Raw genomic sequence first — 17,418 nt, forward strand, 5'->3', positions numbered from 1 at the left:
AAGCCTAACAGTAACCCTAGGAAGGTAAATCAGCCGGGTATTAGGGTTCTTCCTAAGGAAAAAGCTGTGAAAGCAGCCATGTTGTGGCACTTCTGAGCTCCCTTTGGGATGACTTTGGCAGCTGCAGTAAGCCTGGAACTCAGGGCTTCCTGGTTCAAAAAATCCTAGCCCTAGGCTGAAGCCCAACCCTAACCCTATGCAGATAAATCAGCCTAGGTATAGGGATGGTGCCAAGGAAAAAGCTGTGAAAGCAGCCATGTTGTGGCACTTTTGCACTCCCTTTTGGATGCCTTTCACAGCTCCAGTGTGCCTGGAGGTCTGGGCTTCCTGATTTTAAAAATCCTAGCACAAGGCCTACTTAACCCCATCCCGGCGACGAGAAAGGCAAATTAGCCAGGAATTAGGGATGTCCCCAGGGAAATAGCTGTGGAGGCAGGCATGTGGTGGTACTTTTGTGCACTTCTTGGGTAGTCCTTCGCAGCTGCTGTGTTCTTGGAACTCAGGACTTTCTGGTTAAAAGAACCCTAACCATAGGCCTAACTCAAACCTCAACGCTAGGAAGGAAAATCAGCCTATGGTTGGGGATGGTCTCATGGAAATAGCAGTGGAGGCAGCCAAGTTGTGTGACTTTTGCGCTGCCCTTGGGATGCCTTGAAGAGCTGCAGTGTGCCTGGAGCACAGGGCTTCCTGGTTTTAAAAGTCCTAGGCCTAAGCCTAACAGTAACCCTAGGAAGGTAAATCAGCCGGGTATGAGGGTTCTTCCTAAGGAAAAAGCTGTGAAAGCAGCCATGTTGTGGCACTTTTGCACTCCCTTTTGGATGCCTTTCACAGCTCCAGTGTGCCTGGAGGTCTGGGCTTCCTGATTTTAAAAATCCTAGCACAAGGCCTACCTAACCCCAACCCGACGACGAGAAAGGCAAATCAGCCAGGAATTATGGATGTCCCCAAGGAAATAGCTGTGGAGGCAGGCATGTTGTGGTACTTTTGTGCTCTTCTTGGGTAGTCCTTCGCAGCTGCTGTGTTCTTGGAACTCAGGGCTTTCAGGTTTAAAAAACACTAACCCTAGGCCTAACTCAAACCTCAACGCTAGGAAGGAAAATCAGCCTATGGTTGGGGATGGTCTCATGGAAATAGCAGTGGAGGCAGCCAAGTTGTGTCACTTTTGCACTTCCGTTTTGGTGCCTTGAAGAGCTGCAGTGTGCCTGGAGCACAGGGCTTCCTGGTTTTAAAAGTCCTAGGCCTAAGCCTGACAGTAACCCTAGGAAGGCAAATCAGCCGGGTATGAGGGTTCTTCCTAAGGAAAAAGCTGTGAAAGCAGCCATGTTGTGGCACTTTTGCACTCCCTTTTGGATGCCTTTCACAGCTCCAGTGTGCCTGGAGGTCTGGGCTTCCTGATTTTAAAAATCCTAGCCCTAGGCCTACCTAACCCCAACCCGACGATGAGAAAGGCAAATCAGCCAGGAATTAGGGATGGTGCCAAGGAAATATCTGTGGAGGCAGGCATGTTGTGGTACTTTTGTGCTCTTCTTGGGTAGTCCTTCGCAGCTGCTGTGTTCTTGGAACTCAGGGCTTTCAGGTTAAAAGAACCCTAACCCTAGGCCGAACTCAAACCTCAACGCTAGGAAGGAAAATCAGCCTATGGTTGGGGATGGTCTCATGGAAATAGCAGTGGAGGCAGCCAAGTTGTGTCACTTTTGCACTCCCCTTTTGGTGCCTTGAACAGCTGCAGTGTGCCTGGAGCACAGGGCTTCCTGGTTTTAAAAGTCCTAGGCCTAATCCTAACAGTAACCCTAGGAAGGTAAATCAGGCGGGTATTAGGGTTCTTCCTAAGGAAAAAGCTGTGAAAGCAGCCACGTTGTGGCACTTCTGCGCTCCCTTTGGGATGCCTTTGCCAGCTGCAGTAAGCCTGGAACTCAGGGCTTCCTGGTTCAAAAAATCCTAGCCCTAGGCTGAAGCCTAACCCTAACCCTAGGCAGATAAATCAGCCTATGTATAGGGATGGTGCAAAGGAAAAAGCTGTGAAAGCAGCCATGTTGTGGCACTTTTGAACTCCATTTTGGATGCCTTTCACATCTCCAGTGTGCCTGGAGGTCTGGGCATCCTGGTTTTAAAGTCCTAGGCCTAAGCCTAATAGTAACCCTTGGAAGGTAAATCAGCCGGGTATTAGGGTTCTTCCTAAGGAAAAAGCTGTGAAAGCTGCCATGTTGTGGCACTTCGGCGCTCCCTTTGGGATGCCTTTGGCAGCTGCAGTAAGCCTGGAACTCAGGGCTTTCTGGTTCAAGAAATCCTAGCCCTAGGGTGAACACTAACCCTAGGCAGATAAATCAGCCTAGGTATAGGGATGGTGCCAAGGAAAAAGCTGTGAAAGCAGCCATGTTGTGGCACTTTTGCACTCCCTTTTGGATGCCTTTCACAGCTCCAGTGTGCCTGGAGGTCTGGGCTTCCTGATTTTAAAAATCCTAGCACAAGGCCTACCTAACCCCATCCCGGCGACGAGAAAGGCAAATTAGCCAGGAATTAGGGATGTCCCCAAGGAAATAGCTGTGGAGGCAGGCATGTGGTGGTACTTTTGTGCTCTTCTTGGGTAGTCCTTCGCAGCTGCTGTGTTCTTGGAACTCAGGACTTTCTGGTTATAAGAACCCTAACCATAGGCCGAACTCAAACCTCAACGCTAGGAAGGAAAATCAGCCTATGGTTAGGGATGGTCTCATGGAAATAGCAGTGGAGGCAGCCAAGTTGTGTAACTTTTGCGCTGCCCTTGGGATGCCTTAAAGAGCTGCAGTGTGCCTGGAGCACAGGGCTTCCTGGTTTTAAAAGTCCTAGGCCTAAGCCTAACAGTAACCCTAGGAAGGTAAATCAGCCGGGTATGAGGGTTCTTCCTAAGGAAAAAGCTGTGAAAGCAGCCATGTTGTGGCACTTATGAACTCCCTTTAGGATGCCTTTCACATCTCCAGTGTGCCTGGAGGTCTGGGCATCCTGGTTTTAAAGTCCTAGGCCTAAGCCTAATAGTAACCCTAGGAAGGTAAATCAGCCGGGTATTAGGGTTCTTCCTAAGGAAAAAGCTGTGAAAGCAGCCATGTTGTGGCATTTCTGAGCTCCCTTTGGGATGCCTTTGGCAGCTGCAGTATGCCTGGAACTCAGGGCTTCCTGGTTCAAAACATCCTAGCCCTAGGCTGAAGCCTAACCCTAACCCTAGGCAAATAAATCAGCCTAGGTATAGGGATGGTGCCAAGGAAAAAGCTGTGAAAGCAGCCATGTTGTGGCACTTTTGCACTCCCTTTTGGATGCCTTTCACATCTCCAGTGTGCCTGGAGGTCTGGGCTTCCTGGTTTTAAAAGTCCTAGGCCTAAGCCTAACAGTAACCCTAGGAAGGTAAATCAGCCGGGTATTAGGGTTCTTCCTAAGGAAAAAGCTGTGAAAGCAGCCATGTTGTGGCATTTCTGAGCTCCCTTTGGGATGCCTTTGGCAGCTGCAGTATGCCTGGAACTCAGGGCTTCCTGGTTCAAAAAATCCTAGCCCTAGGCTGAAGCCTAACCCTAACCCTAGGCAAATAAATCAGCCTAGGTATAGGGATGGTGCCAAGGAAAAAGCTGTGAAAGCAGCCATGTTGTGGCACTTTTGCACTCCCTTTTGGATGCCTTTCACAGCTCCAGTGTGCCTGGAGGTCTGGGCTTCCTGATTTTAAAAATCCTAGCCCTAGGCCTACCTAACCCCAACCCGACGACGAGAAAGGCAAATCAGCCAGGAATTAGGGATGGTGCCAAGTAAATAGCTGTGGAGGCAGGCATGTTGTGGTACTTTTGTGCTCTTCTTGGGTAGTCCTTCGCAGCTGCTGTGTTCTTGAAACTCAGGGCTTTCAGGTTAAAAGAACACTAACCCTAGGCCTAACTCAAAACTCAACGCCAGGAAGGAAAGTCAGACTATGGTTGGGGATGGTCTCATGGAAATAGCAGTGGAGGCAGCCAAGTTGTGTCACTTTTGCCCTCCCTTTGGGATGCCTTGAACAGCTGCAGTGTGCCTGGAGCACAGGGCTTCCTGGTTTTAAAAGTCCTAGGCCTAAGCCTAACAGTAACCCTAGGAAGGTAAATCAGCCGGGTATGAGGGTTCTTCCTAAGGAAAAAGCTGTGAAAGCAGCCATGTTGTGGCACTTCTGAGCTCCCTTTGGGATGACTTTGGCAGCTGCAGTAAGCCTGGAACTCAGGGCTTCCTGGTTCAAGAAATCCTTGCCCTAGGCTGAAGCCTAACCCTAACCCTATGCAGATAAATCAGCCTAGGTATAGGGATGGTGCCAAGGAAAAAGCTGTGAAAGCAGCCATGTTGTGGCACTTTTGCACTCCCTTTTGGATGCCTTTCACAGCTCCAGTGTGCCTGGAGGTCTGGGCTTCCTGATTTTAAAAATCCTAGCACAAGGCCTACCTAACCCCATCCCGGCGACGAGAAAGGCAAATCAGCCAGGAATTAGGGATGTCCCCAGGGAAATAGCTGTGGAGGCAGGCATGTTGTGGTACTTTTGTGCTCTTCTTGGGTAGTCCTTCGCAGCTGCTGTGTTCTTGGAACTCAGGGCTTTCAGGTTTAAAAAACACTAACCCTAGGCCTAACTCAAACCTCAACGCTAGGAAGGAAAATCAGCCTATGGTTGGGGATGGTCTCATGGAAATAGCAGTGGAGGCAGCCAAGTTGTGTCACTTTTGCACTTCCGTTTTGGTGCCTTGAAGAGCTGCAGTGTGCCTGGAGCACAGGGCTTCCTGGTTTTAAAAGTCCTAGGCCTAAGCCTGACAGTAACCCTAGGAAGGTAAATCAGCCGGGTATGAGGGATCTTCCTAAGGAAAAAGCTGTGAAAGCAGCCATGTTGTGGCACTTTTGCGCTCCCTTTTGGATGCCTTTCACAGCTCCAGTGTGCCTGGAGGTCTGGGCTTCCTGATTTTAAAAATCCTGGCCCTAGGCCTACCTAACCCCAACCCGACGATGAGAAAGGCAAATCAGCCAGGAATTAGGGATGGTGCCAAGGAAATATCTGTGAAGGCAGGCATGTTGTGGTACTTTTGTGCTCTTCTTGGGTAGTCCTTCGCAGCTGCTGTGTTCTTGGAACTCAGGGCTTTCAGGTTAAAAGAACACTAACCCTAGGCCTAACTCAAAACTCAACGCTAGGAAGGAAAATCAGCCTATGGTTGGGGATGGTCTCATGGAAATAGCAGTGGAGGCAGCCAAGTTGTGTCACTTTTGCACTCCCGTTTTGGTGCCTTGAAGAGCTGCAGTGTGCCTGGAGCACAGGGCTTCCTGGTTTTAAAAGTCCTAGGCCTAAGCCTAACAGTAGCCCTAGGAAGGTAAATCAGCCGGGTATGAGGGTTCTTCCTAAGGAAAAAGCTGTGAAAGCAGCCATGTTGTGGCACTTCTGCGCTCCCTTTGGGATGCCTTTGGCAGCTGCAGTAAGCCTGGAACTCAGGGCTTCCTGATTCAAAAAACCCTAGCCCTAGGCTGAACCCTAACCCTGACCCTAGGCAGATAAATCAGACAAGGTATAGGGATGGTGCAGAGGAAAAAGCTGTGAAAGCAGCCATGTTGTGGCACTTTTGCACTCCCTTTTGGATGCCTTTCACAGCTCCAGTGTGCCTGGAGGTCTGGGCTTCCTGATTTTAAAAATCCTAGCACAAGGCCTACCTAACCCCAACCTGACGACGAGACAGGCAAATCAGCCAGGAATTAGGGATGTCCCCAAGGAAATCGCTGTGGAGGCAGGCATGTTGTGGTACTTTTGTGCACTTCTTGGGTATACTTTCGCAGCTGCTGTGTTCTTGGAACTCAGGGCTTTCAGGTTAAAAGAACCCTAACCCTAGGCCTAACTCAAACCTCAACGCTAGGAAGGAAAATCAGCCTATGGTTCGGGATGGTCTCATGGAAATAGCAGTGGAGGCAGCCAAGTTGTGTCACTTTTGCCCTCCCTTTGGGATGCCTTGAACAGCTGCAGTGTGCCTGGAGCACAGGGCTTCCTGGTTTTAAAAGTCCTAGCCCTAAGCCTAACAGTAACCCTAGGAAGGTAAATCAGCCGGGTATGAGGGTTCTTCCTAAGGAAAAAGCTGTGAAAGCAGCCATGTTGTGGCACTTTTGCACTCCCTTTTGGATGCCTTTCACAGCTCCAGTGTGCCTGGAGGTCTGGGCTTCCTGATTTTAAAAATCCTAGCACAAGGCCTACCTAACCCCAACCCGACGACGAGAAAGGCAAATCAGCCAGGAATTAGGGATGTCCCCAAGGAAATCGCTGTGGAGGCAGGCATGTTGTGGTACTTTTGTGCACTTCTTGGGTATACTTTCGCAGCTGCTGTGTTCTTGGAACTCAGGGCTTTCAGGTTAAAAGAACCCTAACCCTAGGCCTAACTCAAACCTCAACGCTAGGAAGGAAAATCAGCCTATGGTTGGGGATGGTCTCATGGAAATAGCAGTGGAGGCAGCCAAGTTGTGTCACTTTTGCGCTGCCCTTGGGATGCCTTGAACAGCTGCAGTGTGTCTGGAGCACAGGGCTTCCTGGTTTTAAAAGTCCTAGGCCTAAGCCTAACAGTAACCCTAGGAAGGTAAATCAGCCGGGTATTAGGGTTCTTCCTAAGGAAAAAGCTGTGAAAGCTGCCATGTTGTGGCACTTCTGCGCTCCCTTTGGGATGCCTTTGGCAGCTGCAGTAAGCCTGGAACTCAGGGCTTCCTGGTTCAAAAAATCCTAGCCCTAGGTTGAACCCTAACCCTAACCCTAGGCAGATAAATCAGCCTAGGTATAGGGATGGTGCAGAGGAAAAAGCTGTAAAAGCAGCCATGTTGTGGCACTTTTGCACTCCCTTTTGGATGCCTTTCACAGCTGCAGTGTGCCTGGAGGTCTGGGCTTCCTGATTTTAAAAATCCTAGCACAAGGCCTACCTAACCCCAACCCGACGACGAGAAAGGCAAATCAGCCAGGAATTAGGGATGTCCCCAAGGAAATAGCTGTGGAGGCAGGCATGTTGTGGTACTTTTGTGCTCTTCTTGGGTAGTCCTTCGCAGCTGCTGTGTTCTTGGAACTCAGGGCTTTCAGGTTAAAAGAACACTAACCCTAGGCCTAACTCAAACCTCAACGCTAGGAAGGAAAATCAGCCTATGGTTCGGGATGGTCTCATGGAAATAGCAGTGGAGGCAGTCAAGTTGTGTCACTTTTGCCCTCCCTTTGGGATGCCTTGAACAGCTGCAGTGTGCCTGGAGCACAGGGCTTCCTGGTTTTAAATGTCCTAGGCCTAAGCCTAACAGTAACCCTAGGAAGGTAAATCAGCCGGGTATGAGGGTTCTTCCTAAGGAAAAAGCTGTGAAAGCAGCCATGTTGTGGCACTTCTGCGCTCCCTTTGGGATGCCTTTGGCAGCTGCAGTAAGCCTGGAACTCAGGGCTTCCTGGTTCAAAAAATCCTAGCCCTAGGCTGAACCCTAAGCCTAACCCTAGGCAGATAAATCAGCCTAGGTATAGGGATGGTGCCAAGGAAAAAGCTGTGAAAGCAGCCATGTTGTGGCACTTTTGCACTCCTTTTTGGATGCCTTTCACATCTCCAGTGTGCCTGGAGGTCTTGGCTTCCTGGTTTTAAAAGTCCTATGCCTAAGCCCAACAGTAACCCTACGAAGGTAAATCAGCCGGGTATGAGGGTTCTTCCTAAGGAAAAAGCTGTGAAAGCAGCCATGTTGTGGCACTTCTGCGCTCCCTTTGGGATGCCTTTGGCAGCTGCAGTAAGCCTGGAACTCAGGGCTTCCTGATTCAAAAAATCTTAGCCCTAGGTTGAACCCTAACCCTAACTCTAGGCAGATAAATCAGCCTAGGTATAAGGATGGTGCAGAGGAAAAAGCTGTGAAAGCAGCCATGTTGTGGCACTTTTGCACTCCCTTTTGGATGCCTTTCACAGCTGCAGTGTGCCTGGAGGTCTGGGCTTCCTGATTTTAAAAATCCTAGCACAAGGCCTACCTAACCCCAACCTGACGACGAGACAGGCAAATCAGCCAGGAATTAGGGATGTCCCCAAGGAAATCGCTGTGGAGGCAGGCATGTTGTGGTACTTTTGTGCACTTCTTGGGTATACTTTCGCAGCTGCTGTGTTCTTGGAACTCAGGGCTTTCAGGTTAAAAGAACACTAACCCTAGGCCTAACTCAAACCTCAACGCTAGGAAGGAAAATCAGCCTATGATTCGGGATGGTCTCATGGAAATAGCAGTGGAGGCAGCCAAGTTGTGTCACTTTTGCCCTCCCTTTCGGATGCCTTGAACAGCTGCAGTGCGCCTGGAGGTCTGGGCTTCCTGGTTTTAAAAGTCCTAGGCCTAAGCCTAACAGTAACCCTACGAAGGTAAATCAGCCGGGTATGAGGGTTCTTCCTAAGGAAAAAGCAGTGAAAGCAGCCATGTTGTGGCACTTCTGCGCTCCCTTTGGGATGCCTTTGGCAGCTGCAGTAAGCCTGGAACTCAGGGCTTCCTGATTCAAAAAATCCTAGCCCTAGGCTGAACCCTAACCCTAACTCTAGGCAGATAAATCAGCCTAGGTATAGGGATGGTGCCAAGGAAAAAGCTGTGAAAGCAGCCATGTTGTGGCACTTTTGCACTCCCTTTTGGATGCCTTTCACAGCTCCAGTGTGCCTGGAGGTCTGGGCTTCCTGATTTTAAAAATCCTAGCACAAGGCCTACCTGACCCCAACCTGACGACGAGACAGGCATATCAGCCAGGAATTAGGGATGTCCCCAAGGAAATCGCTGTGGAGGCAGGCATGTTGTGGTACTTTTGTGTACTTCTTGGGTATACTTTCGCAGCTGCTGTGTTCTTGGAACTCAGGGCTTTCAGGTTAAAAGAACACTAACCCTAGGCCTAACTCAAACCTCAACGCTAGGAATGAAAATCAGCCTATGATTCGGGATGGTCTCATGGAAATAGCAGTGGAGGCAGCCAAGTTGTGTCACTTTTGCCCTCCCTTTCGGATGCCTTGAACAGCTGCAGTAAGCCTGGAGCACAGGGCTTCCTGGTTTTAAAAGTCCTAGGCCTAAGCCTTACAGTAACCCTAGGAAGGTAAATCAGCCGGGTATGAGGGTTCGTCCTAAGGAAAAAGCTGTGAAAGCAGCCATGTTGTGGCACTTTTGCACTCCCTTTTGGATGCCTTTCACATCTCCAGTGTGCCTGGAGGTCTGGGCTTCCTGATTTTAAAAATCCTAGCACTAGGCCTACCTAACCTCAACCCTAAGACGAGAAAGGCATTTCAGCCTGGAATTAGGGATGTGCCCAAGGAAAAAGCGGTGGAGGCAGGCCTGTTGTAGTACTTTGGTGTAGGGGCCTGACTAAATGTATTTATTGTAAATATATGTATGGCAGTGAAAGATCTTTGTATTGTAGTAGTGACCCTGCCCAGATTCTAGTTATTGTAAATGGGCTGCAGCTGTGATGTCATTGATTGGGCAGCAGCTGTAGCCCATGGAGGTAACTGAGATAAAAGGGGGCGGGGTGGTCAGGGAGAGCTTTGGAGAGGAGCCCTGCTGAGAAGCAACAACACCACTGCTGTGGAGATCTGCTGTGACAAAACCACCCAGAAGGTATGAGGCTCTGGAAATATGATATGCAACAATATGAATACAACACTTTTGTGCTCTTCTTGGGTAGTCCTTCGCAGCTGCTGTGTTCTTGGAACTCAGGGCTTTCAGGTTAAAAAAACACTAACCCTAGGTGTAACTCAAACCTCAACGCTAGGAAGGAAAATCAGCCTATGGTTGGGGATGGTCTCATGGAAATAGCAGTGGAGGCAGCCAAGTTGTGTCACTTTTGCGCTCCCCTTGTGATGCCTTGAAGAGCTGCAGTGTGCCTGGAGCACAGGGCTTCCTGGTTTTAAAAGTCCTAGGCCTAAGCCTAACAGTAACCCTAGGAAGGTAAATCAGCCGGGTATTAGGGTTCTTCCTAAGGAAAAAGCTGTGAAAGCTGCCATGTTGTGGCACTTCTGAGCTCCCTTTGGGATGCCTTTGGCAGCTGCAGTAAGCCTGGAACTCAGGGCTTCCTGGTTCAAAAATTCCTAGCCCTAGGCTGAACCCTAACCCTAACCCTAGGCAGATAAATCAGCCTAGGTATAGGGATGGTGCCAAGGAAAAAGCTGTGAAAGCAGCCATGTTGTGGCACTTGTGCACTCCCTTTTGGATGCCTTTCACAGCTCCAGTGTACCTGGAGGTCTGGGCTTCCTGATTTTAAAAATCCTAGCACAAGGCCTACCTAACCCCAACCCGACGACGAGAAAGGCAAATCAGCCAGGAATTAGGGATGTCCCCAAGGAAATCGCTGTGGAGGAAGGCATGTTGTGGTACTTTTGTGCTCTTCTTGGGTAGTCCTTCGCACCTGCTGTGTTCTTGGAACTCAGGGCTTTCTGGTAAAAGAACCCTAACCCTAGGTCTAACTCAAACCTCAACGCTAGGAAGGAAAATCAGCCTTTGGTTCGGGATGGTCTCATGGAAATAGCAGTGGAGGCAGCCAAGTGGTGTCACTTTTGCGCTCCCCTTGGGATGCCTTGAACAGCTGCAGTGCGCCTGGAGCACAGGGCTTCCTGGTTTTAAAATCCTAGCCTTAAGCCTAACAGTAACCCTAGGAAGGTAAATCAGCCGGGTATGAGGGTTCTTCCTAAGGAAAAAGCTGTGAAAGCAGCCATGTTGTGGCACTTCTGCGCTCCCTTTGGGATGCCTTTGCCAGCTGCAGTAAGCCTGGAACTCAGGGCTTCCTGGTTCAAAAAATCCTAGCCCTAGGCTGAAGCCTAACCCTAACCCTAGGCAGATAAATCAGCCTAGGTATAGGGATGGTGCAGAGGAAAAAGCTGTGAAAGCAGCCATGTTGTGGCACTTTTGCACTCCCTTTTGGATGCCTTTCACAGCTCCAGTGTGCCTGGAGGTCTGGGCTTCCTGATTTTAAAAATCCTAGCACAAGGCCTGCCTAACCCCAACCCGACGATGAGAACGGCAAATCAGCCAGGAATTAGGGATTTCCCCAAGGAAGTAGCTGTGGCGGCAGGCATGTTGTGGTACTTTTGTGCACTTCTTGGGTAGTCCTTCGCAGCTGCTGTGTTCTTGGAACTCAGGGCTTTCAGGTTAAAAAAACACTAACCCTAGGTGTAACTCAAACCTCAATGCTAGGAAGGAAAATCAGCCTATGGTTCGGGATGGTCTCATGGAAATAGCAGTGGAGGCAGCCAAGTTGTGTCACTTTTGCCCTCCCCTTGGGATGCCTTGAACAGCTGCAGTGTGCCTGGAGCACAGGGCTTCCTGGTTTTAAAAGTCCTAGGCCTAAGCCTAACAGTAACCCTAGGAAGGTAAATCAGCCGGGTATGAGGGTTCTTCCTAAGGAAAAAGCTGTGAAAGCAGCCATGTTGTGGCACTTTTGCACTCCCTTTTGGATGCTTTTCACAGCTCCAATGTGCCTGGAGGTCTGGGCTTCCTGATTTTCAAAATCCTAGCACAAGGCCTACCTAACCCCAACCCGACGACAAGAAAGGCAAATCAGCCAGGAATTAGGGATGTCCCCAAGGAAATCGCTGTGGAGGAAGGCATGTTGTGGTACTTTTGTGCTCTTCTTGGGTAGTCCTTCGCACCTGCTGTGTTCTTGGAACTCAGGGCTTTCTGGTAAAAGAACCCTAACCCTAGGTCTAACTCAAACCTCAACGCTAGGAAGGAAAATCAGCCTTTGGTTCGGGATGGTCTCATGGAAATAGCAGTGGAGGCAGCCAAGTGGTGTCACTTTTGCGCTCCCCTTGGGATGCCTTGAACAGCTGCAGTGCGCCTGGAGCACAGGGCTTCCTGGTTTTAAAATCCTAGCCTTAAGCCTAACAGTAACCCTAGGAAGGTAAATCAGCCGGGTATGAGGGTTCTTCCTAAGGAAAAAGCTGTGAAAGCAGCCATGTTGTGGCACTTCTGCGCTCCCTTTGGGATGCCTTTGCCAGCTGCAGTAAGCCTGGAACTCAGGGCTTCCTGGTTCAAAAAATCCTAGCCCTAGGCTGAAGCCTAACCCTAACCCTAGGCAGATAAATCAGCCTAGGTATAGGGATGGTGCAGAGGAAAAAGCTGTGAAAGCAGCCATGTTGTGGCACTTTTGCACTCCCTTTTGGATGCCTTTCACAGCTCCAGTGTGCCTGGAGGTCTGGGCTTCCTGATTTTAAAAATCCTAGCACAAGGCCTGCCTAACCCCAACCCGACGATGAGAACGGCAAATCAGCCAGGAATTAGGGATTTCCCCAAGGAAGTAGCTGTGGCGGCAGGCATGTTGTGGTACTTTTGTGCACTTCTTGGGTAGTCCTTCGCAGCTGCTGTGTTCTTGGAACTCAGGGCTTTCTGGTTAAAAAAACACTAACCCTAGGTGTAACTCAAACCTCAATGCTAGGAAGGAAAATCAGCCTATGGTTCGGGATGGTCTCATGGAAATAGCAGTGGAGGCAGCCAAGTTGTGTCACTTTTGCCCTCCCCTTGGGATGCCTTGAAGAGCTGCAGTGTGCCTGGAGCACAGGGCTTCCTGGTTTTAAAAGTCCTAGGCCTAAGCCTAACAGTAACCCTAGGAAGGTAAATCAGCCGGGTATGAGGGTTCTTCCTAAGGAAAAAGCTGTGAAAGCAGCCATGTTGTGGCACTTTTGCACTCCCTTTTGGATGCTTTTCACAGCTCCAATGTGCCTGGAGGTCTGGGCTTCCTGATTTTCAAAATCCTAGCACAAGGCCTACCTAACCCCAACCCTATTGGAAAAAAAGCTCCCAATATTACCAGTAAGATTGTGCCTGGGCCAGTCTGACCCTCGCTGCTGGGCCAAAGGCAGCAACTTCAGTGTATCACCGCAGAGATACCTCGGCTTGCTGGTGGTTGCAGCTGGGCACTGAACAAGTCCTGGCTTGTAAGGGACCCCGTTACCTCAGGAGGGATAGCTTCAGGCGATGGTGAAGAGAAAAAGGAGATGGATTCTGCTGGAGGGTTTAATGTCCAGAGGTTTATTCCATGGTTACAGAGGTCTGAACGTGAGGACCTGCTCCAACAGAACAATGACCGCATGGTCTGATCACCTTTTTAAGCTCAGGGACAGGGGGAGGGGAGGTACAGGTGAGCCACCAACCAGGTGAGAGGGGCAGGGTCTCAGAGGAAGATGACACCCAGCCAGGCCAATGACCCCTGGGCCTGAGGGGCATCCTTTGAACTTGACCAACCACACGACGCCTTGCTGGAACGTTTAGCCTGATTGACAGGACTCACTCAGCATGGGGGCAAGGGGGAAGGGATAGACGTACAGGCACACCTGGGAAAGTGACCTGGAAGGTCAAAATGGGACATCACAGCACACCACAACATCTCCCCCTAGTTTTGTTTAAAAAGAAGAGGACTATGTTTGTGGTGCAGAATGATTGCCAAACCATGGTTGGTAAATCAGTTCTTCCTCTACAGGAGGGTCAGTGTTTTCTACTGAGGCTTCCAGGTCATCTATTGGAACACTGAGGGCTTCCAAATGGTAGACTTCAGGAGGGGGAGATGAGCTTGAAATTAACTTGAGCACCATGCGTTTGATTAGTCCAAAAACAATGCTATAAACTACAATAACTATAACTAAAATAAACAGAACTAAAACACAGTTTTCAGAATAGATCCCGACCAGCCCGAGAGTCCCCAGCCTTTGAACAGTTCATTCAGCCAGTTGTCAGTTTCTCTGTTGATGTCTGAGAGCCGTTGTCAAGGTAGTCCATACGTGGTTTGGGCTGAGGCACTATGCAGGAGGTCACAGGTGGGATGATCACGAGTAGGACGAGAAGCAGGCTCGGTCTCATGGCATCTCGAGGCTACACATGAACAGTGGGATCTAAACTGGTACAAAAACTTGAAACAAACATATATTATAAACTATTCCAGATAGGAGGCTTAAATGGAATTTCCTCCAGAGAACACGGGCGGCGTTTTCTTCTCCAGGCAGCATGAGCAACCTGGGGTGCTTCTGTAGATTTCTCTGAGACCTTGGGAACATAGGGCTTTACCCATTTGGAAGGGACCCACCTTAATCCAGAGGGGGTGGACACACAGGCATATCCACGTCCCCAAGTAACCAATTTGTAAGGTCCCACCATTTTCCAAGTCTCAGGGTCCTTTACTAAAACTGGAGGTTTTTCCTTAATTAACCTATGATTTCTCCCCCCAAAGTGGTGTAGGATGGGTGGGTTTAGGCTGTCAAAAGAACAATTCAGAAAATTTATTGTGAATAGCGCCCTGGATAACCGGATGTGGGGAGGTTCTACCTTCAGAACCTGTTGTTGCTGGTCCAGGACCCTTTTAAGATCACGGTGAGTTCTTTCTACAATGGCTTGACCTGTAGGGGAGTAGGGGATGCCAGTTTCGTGCTCTACTCCCCATTGCTGCAGGAAGCTCCCGAATTCCTTGGATTTGTAAGCAGGCCCATTATCAGTTTTCAGCTCCTTGGGGATGCCCTTGAAAGAAAAAGCCTGCAAGAGGTGCTTAGTAGCATCAATAGATGATTCTCCTGTGTGGGCAGAAGCATAGACCGCTCCAGAAAAGGTATCTACACTAACATGAACATATTTCTGCCGTCCAAAAGACTGTATGTGTGTTACATCTGTTTGCCACAGTTCACAACTGTTCAGTCCCCTTGGGTTTGCTCCCGTACTCACTGTAGGGAGTGCATGTTGCTGGCAATTTGGGCATGTGGCCACAATCGCTTTGGCCTGTTCTCGAGTGATGTTAAACTGACGAACCAGGCCAGGTGCATTTTGGTGGAAAAGCTGGTGGCTGATTTTTGCCTGTTCAAAAACATTTGGGAGAGTGGCCATCACTGCAGGTGCAGCAAGAGCATCTGCCCTTCTGTTGCCTTCAGCAATAAACCCTGGCAAGTCAGTGTGTGACCTGACGTGCGTCACATAAAATGGTTGCTCTCGGTGAGTGACTAACTTTACCAGCTTTGAGAGCAATTCGAAAAGTGCGATGTTAGACACATCTTGCAGTATTGCTTGATCTGCCCTGGATACTACTCCTGCCACATATGCAGAGTCTGTAATCAGATTAAATGGTTCTGAGAACCTTTCAAAGGCCCTAACAACCGCAGCCAATTCAGCAACCTGAGGTGAACCTTCCACCTCAGCAATGTCTGTCTCCCACTGCTGGGTTTGAGGATCCTTCCAAGTCATAACAGACTTGTGGGACCTCCCAGATGCATCTGTGAAGACAGTTAGAGCCCTTTTTAAAGGTCTCCTACTTAGAGCATTTCTCAGTTTTAAGGTAAATTGAACATCTTGTTCGAACAATTTGTGAGCGGGCCGCGCTACCGAAATTTGTCCTGAGTAGGAATCCAGAGCAAACTGCAACACTTCATTTTCTTGAAACAATTGTTCCAGTATTTTCACAGTATTTTGTCCTGATTTTAACTCAACTGGAATGTGAATGCACTTAAAATCACATCCTGCTAACTCCCTGATCTGGGTCCTTGCTTTCCAGATCAGTTCTGCTACCAGCTCCTGAGGCTTTGTCAGTCTCTTGGACCTTTTGTGACTGAGGAAAACCCATTCTATGATCAAGAGAGGGTCCCTCTGGTCCCGGTCCTTTTTTGGTGTGTTCTTTGCCTTAGGTGTTTGTTTTTCCTCCCACTGGAAAATAATTCCATGGAGGTGTGGCAACTTACCTAGGATGATAAATTTGAATGGCAGGTCAGGCCGGCATCGGTTGGCCTGTCTTGTGGACATTGCAATCTGAACCTTTTCTAGAGCTTTCCGTGCCTCTGGGGTAACAGACCTAGGAGCACCTGGGTCCTCTCCCCCTTTCAATAAATTGAAAAGAGGGGCAAGGTCTTTGTTAGTCAGACCGAGCCATGGTCTTACCCAATTCAAAGACCCACACAACCTGTGGACATCCGCAAGGGTCTTGATCTTTGTATTGATTTCTAATTTTTGAGGAACAATGGTCCTATTTCCAATTTCTAAGCCCAAATACTTCCAAGGTGGCATCTTTTGAATTTTCTTTTCCTGGAGCTCGAACCCTGCAACAATCAATGCATCGATCGTTAGGTCAAGCGCATGCGTGAGTAAATCATCATTGGGGGCACACACAAGGATATCATCCATATAATGATAGATGATGGCCTTCTCTGCGGCTGCACGTACTGGGGAAAGCAGGGAAGACACATACCACTGGCAAATAGCTGGAGATACCTTTAATCCCTGAGGAAGAACGGTCCAATGGTACCTTTTCATAGGGGATTCCATATTAATAGAAGGGACTGAGAATGCAAAACGCGGTGCATCGTCAGGGTGCAAGGGGATTTGGAAAAAACAATCCTTAATATCAATAACAGCTAATTTCCAATCTTGGGGAAGCATTGTTGGGGATGGCATACCAGGTTGGGGAGAACCCATATCTTCAATTACATTATTAATTTGTCGGAGGTCGCAGAGGAGCCGCCATCTCTTTTTGTCAGCTTTTTGGATGACAAACACTGGAGAGTTCCATGGGGACATGGTCTCCACAATGTGGCCCTTTTTTAGTTGCTCTTCCACTAGTTCTTCAAGCACCTTTATTTTTTGTTTACTTAGCGGCCACTGTTTCACCTGAACTGGTTTGTCTGTTATCCACTTCAGTTTTTGGGTGGGGCGCTGTTGTTCAGTGACTGCTGTACAAATATGCTGTGGAGAGTCTGGAATATCAATTGTGACACCCCACTGGGCCATTAAATCTCTCCCTAACAAAGGTTCTGAATAATCCAACACAAATGGACGGATATTAGCCAATTGTCCGTTTGGTCCCTCAAATTGAATAATGCTTTTGGATTGTCTTGCCAATTGCAGACCTCCTACTCCTTGAAGGTGACCGGCAACATTTTGCAAAGGCCAATGTGCTGGCCAGTCTTGTACTGGAATTACTGTGCAGTCTGCACCTGTGTCTACAAGCATCTCAATGCGTTTAGACTCCCCACCCCCACTGACATTACACCATAATTTGGGTTTGTCTTTTCCAATAACTTGGACCCGGGCGACTGTGGGCCCTTGTTTTTTGATATTTTCAGGTAAAGATGGCACAGGGATAGCTTGTGCAACAATTTGTCCCTTGGGAAGAAACAGGGGTGAGTGGAAACAATGCAGGCCGAGAACGAATTGCTCAGGATCTGATGTTGTCATTCCTGGAGCAATTTCGATCTCTTGTGGTGTGTGTTTGGTGTCCCCAATGACGATGTACTTACAACGAATCCGGTTCCAAGTACCTTTCTGTTCAGGATTGACAGAGACAAAATGCCAATCAGTGTCCTCCAGATGGAGTGACTCAGTCAGCTGCAACCTGTAAGGCTCATTGACAGAAGACGTGGTTAACACAGGATCACCTAAATCATACACAGTCTTTGAAGCACCTGCTTCACTTACACAATCATTAGTATTATCGCGCGCTTGATTTGTTTTGCT

The sequence above is a fragment of the Melospiza georgiana genome, chromosome 15 (genome assembly GCF_028018845.1).
Source record: "Melospiza georgiana isolate bMelGeo1 chromosome 15, bMelGeo1.pri, whole genome shotgun sequence".
In the NCBI taxonomy this organism is placed as follows: domain Eukaryota; kingdom Metazoa; phylum Chordata; class Aves; order Passeriformes; family Passerellidae; genus Melospiza; species Melospiza georgiana.